The sequence below is a fragment of the Leguminivora glycinivorella genome, chromosome 2 (genome assembly GCF_023078275.1).
Source record: "Leguminivora glycinivorella isolate SPB_JAAS2020 chromosome 2, LegGlyc_1.1, whole genome shotgun sequence".
Taxonomy (NCBI): Eukaryota; Metazoa; Arthropoda; class Insecta; order Lepidoptera; family Tortricidae; genus Leguminivora; species Leguminivora glycinivorella.
The window spans coordinates 27,096,968-27,110,653 of NC_062972.1; positions in this window are offsets into that span (position 1 = coordinate 27,096,968).

The window sequence follows — 13,686 nt, forward strand, 5'->3', positions numbered from 1 at the left end:
TTTGCGTGCTCTCGCCTCGGCAGCGTTATGATACTGACAAGAGCCATCGGCAATCGTTTTGTTATGCCGATGCCGGAAGAATTGGCGCGTAAAGTTTTAACACTTTCGATAGCTATCTTAATAGGTGTGATTTTGTTCAGTGGATTATTAAATAAAAAGTATAATTTGTATGTCTTATATTCAGCTTATTTTTAGAAAAGTATGTTCATTTAAACACCATGATCATTTGCTTAACCAAATATTCCTGCTGTTTAAGTTATAAAACCGAAAAAAAAACAGATGTCAAAAACTAACATTTTTTTTATTCGATTGTTGTAACTCGCGTTTAAGGAAAATTAATTAAATAAATTTCAAGTTAAGTGCCAACGTACAACATTTATTTACACAAGTAATACTTAACTGTTAAAGTACCTTTTTAGCTTAGTTCATACAAACTCTTAATAATGACAGCAAGTTGGCCGGAAAATGCAGGTAACTTTTACCTTATTTTTACAAAATGGTGCTACTAAAGTTGTCAAGCCGATAAAGTTCGTTTATCCCTTTCCGACGTATTGGTGTGATAGAAACGGACAAACGAACTTTATCAGCTTGGTAACTTTAGTGAACGCTTATGAATAAGAGGGTATGTATGTACCTGTAATCCGGTCTATGTCTGTGACGTTTTCAAGTAAAAGCTACCACATGGTCGCGTACCGACGAAAGTATCTTAAATTAAAGACGAAATTTGCTAGTACATATCATAATACAAATTTCCTCTACGAGCGTAACATTTATTATGTAACTTTTTAGGTGATTATGCGACCTTCACACGCGACCAGTCAGCGTGACGATCACGAGCATCGAGTGATTCGTGTGGATGAGGCTTAATAGACTAGAATGAAGTCATGCTACTGATTTTAAACTTATTAACTTTTTATTTACGAGTAAACATCGCCAAAAAAAATATTTTATGCAGAATGGCTATAAGAAACGTTAAGGAACAATTTTAGTCGACTTTGTAAAGTACATAGGTAAAAAAAAACTTTAAAAGTTAAAGATGATCATGGATACTAATAAGTACTAAAATATGATATGGCTCTAATTAAAATTTCCTGTTAGTATATTTCTTACGCACACGTGACTTAACTATCATTTCGAGGCAATAATTATTTATTAATCGTATGATTAACTATTTACTGACAGTTTTGATGAAAACTACTCCAAAATTCGCAAGAATCTGATCATCAATTTTCTTTATAAAATGATATTCCTACAATAATTTGCATTTCCATTTCAATTAAACATTATTATTTATTTATGTATATAAGTATGTATTTATCTATTTAAGTATGTATGTATATCGTCGCTTAGCACCCATAGTACAAGCTTTGCTTAGTTTGGGGCTAAGTTGATCTGTGTAAGGTGTCCCCAATATTTATTTATTTTATATTTATTTTTTTATTTATTTAAACCAAAATCCACATTAAAAATAGGGCAGTAGGCTGGAGTGGGCTGGTCCTGGATCTCAGTTCTGCCTTTGATACAGTGGGTCATGTAATCTTTTAAAAAAATGGAGTTCTATGGAGAGGCAAAGTGTACGGTCTCATGCACAGAACTTAATTTAGATAGAAGAAACAAATTCATATATTTGTATAGGGGCCGAGCGTGTCAAATTTTGTACTGAAGTTGATTCTTGCCTGTAATTTTAAATATGTCTCAGGCTCTTGATTGTTCATAATTTTTGTGTTGTTGCAATTGAATATCACGTAACGAGGCATTTTTTATGTTTTGGTTGACTTCAACTTACAAAAATTGACGCCCGAAAGCTGCAAGATGCGAGTAAAGACTGACAACTCAGTGGATTTCACTGAGTTCATTTGACACGCTAAGTAGATATAGTCCATTTCAAATACGAAGGCCCGATGGCACTTGAGACGGTCAATTAGCGTTAACAATAGGATTAGTGATAACAAAAGATACCTGATTGCACCGACAAAAAGATTGCACCGACGCGTGCCAATTTGAAGTGGGCCTAATTAGATAACAAAAGGCAAACATTATGAGTATGAGCCCTATTGTTAAGTTTCGAGTGCCATCGGGCCTTCGTATTTGAAATGGACTATACGTTTGCTTGATCTATGGTATATATGACATCTGTGGTCTTATGTAACTATCTTGAAAACCGTAATCAGTACGTAGAAATAAAAGAGGTAAACCGTGACTGCGGCATGGTCCTTAAGACGCTACGGGAGCGAAAATGCTAAAATGGAAAGGAGCCCCCCTTTCAATTTGGGAATTTCAGTTAAATATACTAGTGTTATTAACTAGATTTATCAAAAAAAAATTGTGCATTAAGAACAACTCAGTTAAAAGATATTGCGAAAAAATCTTTAAAATTGAGGTTCCGCTCTCGACTGTTTCCTCCTTCAAAACTTATTTTAACGAAACGAAATTTGAGATTCTGAATAACAATGAAATAATCTGTGTCGGACCGTTTAGATTTTTTGGCTAATTTTTACCGATCTTGAGTATCACACCTTTTTTTGAGCCATATTGAAAAAGGCCGTTTTTAGAAATTTTTGATTGGCTCTAGTGAAAATAGCAAAAAAATCGAAACGGTCCGACACAGATAAAAATAATAATAATCTGTGTTGAAAAAAACCATTGCTCTATATTCAAAAACCAGGGAGGAAATAGTCGAGAGCGTTTGTATGGAGAATTTACCTGTATCGTATCGTCTTAAAATCTGCTAAAATTAAGTAGGAAGAGGTGTACCCCAGGGGTCCATTTTAGGCCCTGTACTATTTATTATGTTTACGAATGATCTTGTTAAATATAGGGTAAACTCGCCTCATTCGGTGACACGCCTAATTCGGTGAAACAACCAAAAATCGTCTTTCGGAATAGTGCTTCAAAGCGTATCACCGAATTAGGCGTGTCGCCGAATGAGGCAAGTTTACCCTATCTCGTGTCGTACCAAATAGTGTAGTACCAGTTTAATAATGTATGCTGTTGTACATGCTGATAACCTAGTAGAGCTTAACAAAATAGTCAATACTGCATTATCCTCCTTTATAAATGGTTCACAATTAACAATTTATGCCTAAATAGTGATAAACCTCCATTAAATCTGTACTATGTTATATATGTTCAGACACAATGCTATATGAGAGCTTGAGTTCCGCTTGGCAATCAAAATCGAAAATTCACGTGTTCCAGTAGTTCCTTTTACTTATTCAATTGATCTGATAGTAGAACCAATAATTATGTAGATAAATATGTCACATGTAATATTTTGTAACATTATAAATTAACTATGTTTTGCCCGTGGCTTCGCTCGTGTTAGAAAGAGACAAAAAGTAGCCCATGTAACTCTCCATCCCTTCCACTATCTGCACTTAAAAAATCCACGGCAACACGTCGCTCCGTTTTGCCGTGAAAGACGGACAAACAAACAGACACACCCACTTTCCCATTTATAATATTAGTATGGATGACTATGATTATGACTAAATGTATGGGAGATAAGAGCAAACCTTTTTCCGAGTTACTATGTCAGTATTGATTTGTCAGGCCCTGTAATGAGTTTAGCCATTAATCGAGTCACCTGATAGGCAACCTTCACACGATCTTAGACCAGTTAAAGGGATAATGTCACGGCTGTCTTTACTCATTATATCGTGCAACATTGTATTAAGTGCGAGGCGTGTGAGTTATGGTTCAATTATATTTGTACATATTAGACATGCTTGGCTCTTGTTAAGCTAGCATATGTTATCAAGAAAACAAGGATACCTACAGCTTAGCAAAAAATAGTAATTTTTTTTTTCATAGCAACACTTTTTTCATACAGAGGTGTCAAAATAGTTGCTACTTGCAAAGCGGTTTACATAGATGGTGGCGCCGCCAATATTATTTTCAACTTTTTTTTTGCCAGGCTGTAGATTTAGTCGTATAAAAATATTATATTTATAGTATTTTATGCAACTGGTGGTTAAAAGAGGTCAAAAAAGGTGAGTGGCGTGGGTAACAATTTGAGGCGAAGCCGAAAATTGTTAATAAAGACGCCACGAGCATTTTTTGACTCAGTTAAACACCGTTGCATACAATACTTTTTCTACGACCAAGCACTTATTTTGAAAGAAAATTATAAATTCAACAAATACCTACTTTCAGTCATCTTAGTTATCTAGGTGGACCGCCTACCATTTTGAATATGCAGTTTGAGTGCAAACATGAAAATAAAACTGTCTATGGTATGGTTCTTTGAAGCCTGGCCACTAAGACGAATCGAGCCGAGTTGAATCGAGTTCTCATACATTTGAATGCGATTCGACGCGTCGCCAATGAACGCAGCAGAAAACGAAGGAGTCTCGACTCTGCGAATTGGTTTGTTAAGTTGGTAGCAATGTATTTACTGAACTGTAACAGCTATATCGTGCTACTGCTGCTAAATGTTTTCAGGGTATAGACTAGATAGACTTGTCCTGGTCACATAACGTGAATATAAATAAATAAGGCATTTGTTTAGCAATAAAATTGATAATAGGCTAGTTTCCTACTAGTCAAATCAGCTTCTTTTTAAGAACTGTCAAAACGCTTTGCTAATATGGAATTACTATGAAATACTGAGGAGTGACGTCACAGTCAATTCATTTACTTTATATCTTTCTCTTTGACTTATTAAATATAAATTATCTTGAAACATAACTACTGTCCATATTTTTATTCTAATTATGTGGTGCTTTATTTCGTGCACTGCATAAAATATTTTATTTTAACTATAGGAAACTAGCCTATTTTAATTAAAAATTCATCGGAAAACTATGTTAACGATTATTTGTATTAAAAGCAAATCCTATTAAGCATTACTATTAAATCGCACATTACCTTATACATATACGAGTAGGTACACTTCTAACTTGTAATTAAATTGTTGATCTAATTACTTAAACACATAAACAGCGGTATGGCGATCGTAATTCCATTAAACAAGTGCGTATTTACAAGTGTGTGTGCACATATTATACATATTAGACCTAGGTACCTAGCCAACGTTACAACAGCTTACGTTTCGTAAGCGTATCGTTGCTAGACTAGCTAGCTCTCCCTATCACCATAAATTAAATATAACAAGATCATACCATCCCATACATTAAAATGCGACCGCCTACGAACGCCCTTACACTCCACCACGCATAGATGGCGCCACAGAAAATGCCTTGTTGCCACCGATTATTTGTAGTTTGGCATTACGTGTCAATTCCGAGCCGTAAATCTATGTCAAAAGTGACACTTAACGCCATCTACAAGTATAGCAGACATTTTTTTTTTGTGGCGCCATCTATGTGTGGTGGAGTGTAAGCGCGGTCTTAGGCGGTCGCATTTTAATGTATGGGATGGTATGATCTTGTTATATTTAATTTATGCTATCACTAATCCCTATAAATGTTAAATTGGTGAGGCACATGGTAGAAAATCTAATGGCACTGGTCCCACCAAAATCGTTTAAGCTCTGCTATGAGCTATCGGCTATAACAACGAACAAAAGATAGTCGCTCCCGCGAGCGATTTGTAGTTCATAGCACGGTGTTTTCAGTCAAAGGAAATAGTAAATCCGATGTACTTAGGATATGTTTAGGAAACTCAACGAGAGGGCGTGAAAAACAATTATATGCCGTAGTGCAAGTTGTTCGCTAGATGTCACTGTTACCCCCGCAAACTGGGTAATGACTTGTTGTCGTAAAATGTATAAGTATTTTTTGATGTACAAATTTTTTGCTAGATGTCGCTGTACCACCTGCAAACTAGCGAACAACATTCTATGGTTAATTATATGTAATTCAATTATATATTTTAATGTTAATTGTGGAATTTGGAAAATGCGTTCGTTGATTTGCTCAGATTCATAATGAAACCTATTCAAAAATCCCGCCTTCAAAATGTGGCGCTAAATGTCTAAAGGGTCTAAATGTTTTATGCTATAAGAAACGGAAAGTCACATGAAAAGTTGTCGTAACTTAATAATAGATGGCGTTGCATTCGAAAATCTTGACTGATAATGATAACTCTATACCATACTATTCAATATACTATATGGTTCATAGCTCGACTACGAGCTATAACTCGTCCGGTCTATCATCGCGTCTCTTTTTAACCCCCGACGCAAAAACGAAGGGGTGTTATAAGTTTGACGTGTCTGTCTGTGTGTATGTCTGTCTGTCTGTCGGTCTGTCGATGTCGGTCTGTCTGCCTGTCTGTTTGTCTGTCTGTCTGTGTGTGTGTCTGTCTGTGGCATCGTAGCTCTCGAACGGATGAACCGATTTTGATTTAGTTTTTTTGTCTGAAAGCTGAGTTAGTCGGGAGTGTTCTTAGCCATGTTTCATGAAAATCGGTCCACTAGGTCGCGGTCGGGGGTTTTTTCAAAATTTTAATTTTGTGGTAATATTTACACGGAAGCGACTATATTTGTTCGTTTTTATAGCCGATAGCTCATAGTTTACTCGCATTTGGTGAGACCATTGCCTATGCGTCATTGCCAGTCTATATTTACTTGCCTGTCTGTCAGGTAGGAATTAGTAGTAATTAAGGGATACGAGGTTAATGTGCATATAAATGTAGGTAATAAGATATCAAAAGCGATGTCATGTCCACTCTTGTCACTCCTTAAGACGATACACGGTAGGGGTCAATTCTCCATACAAACGCTCTCGACTATTTCCTCCCTGGTTTTTGAAGATAGAGCAATGATTTTTTTCAACACAGATTGTTATTATTTTTATCTGTGTCGGACTGTTTTGATTTTTTTGATATTCTGCTTTTTAAAGACTAGAGCCAATCAAAAATTTTCAAAAACGCCCTTTTTCATTGTGGCGCAAAAAAAGGTGTGATACTCAAGATTGGTAACAATTAACCAAAAAAGCTAAACGTTCCGACATAGACTATTTCATTGTTATTCAGATTCTCAAATTTCGTTCTGATTGATTAAGTTTTGAAGGAGGAATGAGTCGAGAGCGGAACCTCGATTTTAAAGATTTTTTATATCTTTTGACTGAGTTGTTCTTAATGCACAATTTTTTTTTCGATAAATCTGGTTAATAACACAATATTTAACAAAAATTCCCAAGTTGAAAAGGGGGCTCCTTTCCATTTTAGCATTTTCGGTACCGTATCCTCTTAATTGTCTTTTATCTAGTGGCTTAATGTCATGTTTTTTTTCCGATAGTAGGTGATTACCTTTCTTGAACTGTAGAACATCTAGTATTTAATAGGTAAGTACTTTTAAGATCATAAACTTTTTATGTGTTAAAAATATATAGGTAACTAGCTTTTTCCCGTGGCCTCGCCCGCGTACTAAAAGTAATCTTATTAAAACTTTGAAATTTGGACCCCCATTTCACCCCTTAGGATGTGAATTTTGAAAAAATCCTTTCTTAGTACTCTTCTACACCTTATAAAGAACCTACCTGCCAAATTTGGAGTCTAGGACCAGCGGTTTCGGCTGAGGGTTGATAATTATGTCAGTCAGTCAGGCATTCGGTCAGTTTCTTCTTTAATATATTTAGAATAGAATATTGCAGGCGACTTCCAGCGCTGATCTGCCGGTTAAACCATTCGGTGAAAAACAATCACGACAGGTAACATGAACAAAATTATGGAAAACAACACAAAAAAGACAAAGATATTACATGCTTTTTTTTAGAAGATTCGGTAAAGATTTCAGCGTGTCTAAATGTTGCTGTTTTATGATCGCTTTGCAAACGTGCACATAGATTATTTGAATGACAACGCGCATGTAACACGTACAGTCAAGTGTAAAAATATGGGTGCGTACAACTTATCAAAAATATGTCCCATAGCACTTTATGTCGGCGGAATAAGGTCTCGGTACATATTTTTGAGCGGATAAAATCGATACGTATTTTTGCACTTGACTGTACTATAATAAATTAGCAAAATGTTTATTGTGTAAACTATTCTGTGCCATCTATAGGCTACACAGGTAGCAGCTTACCTACCGCTGGACTATTAATTAGGTGAATGCTTGCTTGCAGCATCCTGGATAAATGAAAAAGTCAAAAAAATGTCACAAGGTTCACCTTGTGACATTTTTTCCTTCACTTGTGACATTTTTTCACCTTCAGGTGGCAAAGTGCACCCACACCATAACCTACCTATTGGATACTAGTAGTGACGAGATTATGATTATGATTTAGTTGTAGCAACAATGTAACATGACAATAGTATCCAATCGGTTTTTATCAAAATATTGTGTAGTAGGCGCACTTTGCCACAATAATGTTAAAAGTTGCCGCATTATTTAATGTCATCTGCGAACACCCTTTAAGACGTAACAGGAGGGGTCAATTTCCATACAAACTCAACTATCTCCTCCCTGGTTTTGAAGCTAGAGTACCTTTTGCTTTTTTCAACACAGATTATCATAATTTTTAATCTGTGTCGGACCGTTTTGATTTTTCGATTTTAACGACGCTAGGGCCCATCCAAAATTTCCACAAAAGGCCTTTTTCATTATGGCGCAAAAAGGTGTGATATTCAAAATTAGTAACAGTTAACCAAAAAACTGAATGGTCCGACAAAGATTATTTGTTATTCAGATTCTCAAATTTCGTTCCGATTGATTAAGTTTTGGAGGAGGAAACAGTCGAGAGCGGCACCTCGAGTTTAAAGATTTTTTCGCAATATCTTTTAACTGAGTTGTTCTTAATAGACAATTTTTTTAATATACTCGTGTTATTAAGAAATGATATACGTGCATTAACTATAATTCCCAAATTGAAAGCGGAGCTCCTTTCCATATTATCATTTTCGTTCCTGTTGAGTCTTAAGTAGTTTTTGTATTTAGTCATGGAATACCTCACCGTAGACTCCCGCTGAGCGTATTAGCAAGAATTAAGCCTAATACAGAGAACTATCTGATTCTATTTGCAGTCGTTATTAGTCGGGCCCACAGATTTAAGAGTCGGGCCATTCCGCTTTCGTCAACAGAAATTCACCTGCCGTATTTCTGGACCGATACGACCTTCAAACCTTCAAGAAAAGAGGTAGACCCATCTTAAATACCGGCAACGCACCTCCAACACTTCTGGTGTTTCGGGTGTCCATGGGCGGCAGTTATCGCTTACCATCAGGCGACCTGTCTGCTCGTTTGCCTCCTATCCCATAAAGTATACTGGATAGAAAACTAAATTCGATATCAGAAATTGTTATGGTAGGTTATAATTATAACTACTTATACACTAACTAACTAACTAGTATGGCACTGTGATCCAAAGAGGATCTTGGCCTCCAAAACGAGAGCACGCCACTTATCCCGATCCTGCGCAGCTTCCTGCCAATTATCGGCTTGTAGCTGACACAGATCCGCCATCACGCTGTCTCCCCAGCGGTATCTGGGCCGACCCGCCGGGCGGCCACCAGTTGGTCTTCCCAGATACGCCCTCTTGGCAGCCCGATCCTCTCCCATTCTGAGTAGGTGGCCGAACCAGCGAAGTCTGTGCGATTTGGTTACGCCGATGATGTTCGCTTCGCCCACCAACTCCTCTATTTCGGTATTCCTCCTTATCCTCCACGTGCCGTCGTCTCGTCACTTCTACACACTTCATCTAAGGGCCAGTTGCATCAACCACATTTGACAGACACATCATCGTCACGCAGTAGAAGTCTATGGAACTCCCCATACTATAAAATTTAACGAATGCTTTAACAGTGACAGACGGTTTGGTGCAACTGGCCCTAAAAGTTCTAAAACTTAACTAATTTTATAATCGACAGCTATCTACGAAGAACACACGTGGAGTTATTTTGCGCGATGGAGTGGAATTTAATGTATATGACAATAATAACCTAGATATTAAAGTGAAAATGTACTCAGTTTACACGTATTTAAGTACTTATATGTAATAACTAGCATTTGCCCGCGTTAGAAAAAGACAAAAAGTAGCCTATGTCACTCTTCACCCCTTCAACTATCTCCACTTAAAACATCACGTCAATTCGTCGCTCCGTTTTGCCGTGAAAGACGAACAAACAGACACACACACTTTTCCCTTTATAATATTATATAGTATGGATGATCTTCTCCAATTCCTGTGCCTTTCTTATTTACTGTATACTATTTGACTGCTCGTTTGACAGAAACTGTATACTGTCAGTGTAGAAATATTGCATAATTTTCGCATGTAAGCAATAAATGTATATTACGAGTATAACAATATCGTAACTAGACTTGGCTTGTGAATTACACAGCTATAAATTATTTTCTAAAGTGGTAATGACGCCTTGTCCATGCTTGGGTAAATCGATCATTAAGGTGTATAAGACGCGTGGCTCGGATGCCTTTGACAGGGTCACAGTAGGCAGTCGGCGGAAAAAATGTTTGTTTCTTGTACTAGCTCATAAAAATGTATCTTTGGAGGCGAGAGTCGGTCTAAGTCAGAAGAGGTAAAATTCAGAATTGCAACCAAATAATATGTTTGGTATGGTATATTATTTTCTAAGGTATAAGTGGTTTAGTTTTATGTAAATATGTTAGTGTGCACGGGAAAACGTTCCACTTTGTCGATTGCTATAAAGCCGCTTTGTCAGTTTATTTATATAAAGATACAAGTAAATCTCGCCTTAATGGTAACCGACAAAGTGGGACGTCTTACTAAACACACTCACATACAATACTTAACAAAATGTAACTTATTTTATAACATTATGTGAAAAGAATAATAGTAGCCACGATTAAGCCCATTTATAATAAAATAAAAATACGATATGCGTTTTAATAACTCCTTTATTTGGCCTATTGCTATTTCTTTTTGTTCAGGCGCAAAAAATATAACGACATCCGTAATTTTTTTTGCCAGCAATTCAGATTTAAAATTTTACTGTCATATTTGAATAAATTTTATAGTTCGGAAATGAAACTGAATGAAATACTAATTAAATATTTTAAAAGGACATTCATGATTATTGTTAAATAAACATGTTCCAAGTACAATGTCCCTCATTAAGTTCAATGTATTTTGGTAAGCATGACGAATCCTTATAAATACTTACTTTATTTATACGAGGGCAAGCCCTTGTGGCATTCTGCCAAGACATCCCGCTGACTCAGGCTACAGAAATGGCTTTTTGTACCTACACACATGACACAAAGGAAGGAGGTGTTCCGTAGAGTTTTCACAGCTGATATTGGTTGTAGGAAGGATTTCAAAGGCGAAAATCTCAACTGCAACTTAATCTGATATAAAAAATAATGCACATAATAATAAATAATAACCCTGCTCCAGCTATCCTCCAGTGCATCGCGAAGACCTCGTTTGAAGAAGCTTAATTAATGTTTTGTACATTTATGTAATTCACTTGACAATGGCAAAGTGCCTTTGTAACATACATACATACATACATACATACATATAATCACGCCTGTATCCCATAAAGAGGTAGGCAGAGCACATGAACTACTAAGTTTCAGTGCCACTCTTGGCAAAAAGGGGTTGAAAGAAATCCAAATTGTGACATTGCAGTGACAGGTTGCCAGCCTCTCGCCTACGCCACAATTGAACCCATATCCCACAGTCGACTAACCTTTAACCTTTAACCTTTGTAACAAAAAGCCATTATTATTCGAATAAAAAAAACCTGCTCTCTGCACCTTTGCATGGACATTTACCTACTATAATACCTTAATGGATGAAAATTCTTATTCCTTACAAAATGAGTATTTCTGAGGAACTGTAACGTTTTTTATACCGTTTTCCAAACTAATGTGGGTAATAACCCGCAAAAAAAAAAAATAAATTAATTTGTCTTGGCTAAATATTATGCTTATGAAATCATTTTCAATAATAAGATATTATTAAACAGATTGACAAAAACCCCACGTTAAGGTCAAGAAGACTCGTGTTGTGGGTACTCAGACATATAATATCCAAATACCTAGTCGGATCCTAATTTATTTACAACGCAAGTTACAAACCCAAGGTTGCGTTGCAGAGACCCTACAAGATTAATGGGACCAATTTGTAAAAGTGCTTTGTTCAAAAATAACTGCCATGTAATGACAATTAATAGTTATTTGCTATACAAGGGGGCAAGGTTGTATATTAACGCCGAATTGAAAAACGAGCAAGTGAAAGGATTGTATAGATGAACCACGAGCGAAGCGACTGGTTTGAGACTAGAATCCTGAACTTTATAACACACGACAAGTAAAATACATTTGCACCCGAGTGTAATACAAAACTTTTCCCCTCACTATAGCGAGGAAACTACAACGCAAAAAATGCGTTAATCACTGCTTCCAGCATTTCCACAGGTGGTAAATCATCTTTATTACTAGATTCACCTACTTTTATCAATGTTAAAGCAGTTAATTTGACTTTATTCAAGGTCAAACTACTTTACCCACTAGTGGATAAAATGCGTTTTTACCCGCTGGTATTAAAGGACAAAACACGTGTTTCCGAGCTAGTGAGGGAAAAAGTATTTAATCAATTACCATTAGATATTAAAGAAATTAGTGACAAAAATATTCAAACGGACATTGCAATAATTGGCTATTGAATAATAATTTTTAAAACATTAAGGATTTTTTTGACTACCAAACTGACTAATGACATTCAATTTCAAAATTTAAATTTTTGTAAGTACTTTTTACTAATATTGTCTTCGGTTACCGCGATAGTTACTCATGAAATAAAACTATCTAAACGGATTAAATAAAACGGATTTAATTTTAAATTCATTATACGCGATTTAACCCGTTTCCATAGTTTTATTTCATACTTTTTACTATAGTAAACTACTTTCATTTCTCTATTGTTGCATGAAATGTAAATAAATATTTTAGGTTTAAGTTGAAATTTTTGCATGCTATAAATAAGGCTAAATGTGTGATACTTGTAATTATTATGAAACCTGTTTTTAGCCACATTTAATGCAAATAAAGAATTTTACTTTTTACTTTAAATACTTAAATGCATAGAAAACATCCATGACTCAGGGACAAGTGTCTGAAACTAAATGCCCTTACCGGATTAAACTTATCGTGGAATACCTATAAATAAATTAATCGATGTAGAAAAACTGTTCTTAATTTCATGTACTATAAAATTGTGTCCCTTTAACACAACAGCGCAGCCAACATTATTTTCATGCCATTTCATGCCTGTCTACTATTTAATATTTTTTCCAAAACATGATAGGTTACTTATCCCTGTATTTTATTTTTCTAACCTCGCCACTCCCCAGTCCTAGTACATCAACTTTTGTACATATTCCAAAATTTATTCAGAACTTTTATTGAATAACAAAAGAAAAATTCAAAAAGAAAACAAATACTTCCAGGACTCTGGAGGTTGTGATTTATTTTTGATTACATCCATTCCTAGATTATGTAACCCTGTGGGCACTGTTATGTGACTTATATGTATAGTTGCCTAGCTTGCATAAATCTTTAAAAGTAACACTTAATTAAATAAAAATACTGCATATAGTAACAACATTTTATTAAAGTTATAAATATGGTCTTTTTGTCAAGTTTCACCCACAGTCTATGTATGTACATAAAAATCTTAACCTAAATAATAACCCTACTTATGCATAATAATCTGTACACAAAGGTACTAATAAATTTTGTAATATTTACATGGCAGTTCGCATTTTAAATAGAGAACAGCAAACAAAATCTCA